Below are 1,434 nucleotides of genomic sequence, written 5' to 3'. Positions count from 1 at the left end.
CAAAAAATTCTAACATAAATTTTTTGGTGTACATCGTGACATTCTTTGTTAGTGCACAAGTTTTCATGGAGAAACAACATTTTATGTGACGTGTACAAAAAAAACAAAAAAAATGTCCTGTACGTAGTCGTGTTATAGCATCAAAATTTGTCTTTTTTTACAGGAGTCACAAATTTTTTTAGTTTCTTTTGAAAACTTGTGTACGAACATAAAATGTGTAGATGTACATGAAAAATTTTACTTTAGAATTTTTTGACACTTCAAAATGTAGATTCACATAGTGGGAGCAAATGCTCCTATGACAAAGTGAATATCCCTAAGTTTTGTCATTTGGATGTGTGTGTAACATAAGTTCACTTCACGATCGAGAGACAAATACTTCTCGGATAATTAATGGTACTCTGCTTTGGTTTCAGGTTCAGCGTGGATGGTGCTATCCCGGCCGTTCGTGGAGTACCTGATCTGGGGTGGGACAACCTGCCCCGGACGGTGCTCATGTACTACGCCAACTTCATCTCCTCCCCGGAGGGCTACTTCCACACGGTGGCCTGCAACGCCGACGAGTTCCGCAACACCACCGTCAACCACGACCTGCACTACATCGCCTGGGACAACCCGCCCATGCAGCACCCGCACCTGCTCACCCACGCCGACTGGGACGGCATGCTCGGCAGCGCCGCCCCCTTCGCGCGCAAGTTCCGCTGGAACGACCCCGTCCTCGACAGGATCGACGCCGAGCTCCTGTCGCGCGGCCCCGGCTCGCTCGCGCCCGGCGGCTGGTGCGCCGGTGACGTGCGGCCTGCGGGGAGCTACAACCGGAGCGCCGGCGAGGATCCGTGCAAGGCTGTCGGGAACGCCGCGTTCGTGCGGCCTGGCCCCGGCGCCGAGCGGCTGCGGAGCCTCATGACGTCGTTGCTGTCGGAGGAGAACTTCCGGCCGAAGCAGTGCATAGTGGTAGAAGAACGGAATGTTCAGAAGAACAAAACTGAAATCGATGGGCGTGCGTGAGCAGCTACGTAGTGTGGCGATCCATTCTTTCTTCTGGCTGGCATTTCATTCAGCTTAACAATTCACGCAATGTATAGCGCAGACTACGACGATAGGGTCCATCCTTGGAACAGAGTGAGGTTTCACTTCACGCGGCATGTAGGTGATACCTGACGATGGTAAATGATACTATGTGCACAGAACTTGATTATACATGTAAAAGTATGTACCACTTGGATGCAAAATGCGCCACATGTAGTTTTGTACACAGAGGCGTATATTTTATACTACAGTACATGTTTTGTCTTTTTTTCGTTAATTTTAGCTTTTTTTTCGCAGATTTCGTGAGAACCTTTTTAGTTGAGCTCATTTCTACCTACACTCGCTATTTTCAACCGTTCATCACATGCAGAACGAGCAAAACTTGCGCACAAGGCTGTTTCTTTT

At 48.7% G+C, this 1,434-nt stretch overlaps 1 pseudogene; it reads left to right on the top strand.

Annotated features, from left to right (window-relative positions):
- Positions 1–418: 418 nt before the first annotated feature.
- Positions 419–1,100, top strand: LOC124700113 (annotated as a pseudogene).
- The last annotated feature ends 334 nt before the right edge of the window (positions 1,101–1,434 follow it).

The sequence above is a fragment of the Lolium rigidum genome, chromosome 3 (assembly GCF_022539505.1).
Source record: "Lolium rigidum isolate FL_2022 chromosome 3, APGP_CSIRO_Lrig_0.1, whole genome shotgun sequence".
Classification (NCBI taxonomy): Eukaryota; Viridiplantae; Streptophyta; class Magnoliopsida; order Poales; family Poaceae; genus Lolium; species Lolium rigidum.
Note: the sequence above shows the minus strand (reverse complement) of the source record. Positions and strands in the feature narration are given on the sequence as shown.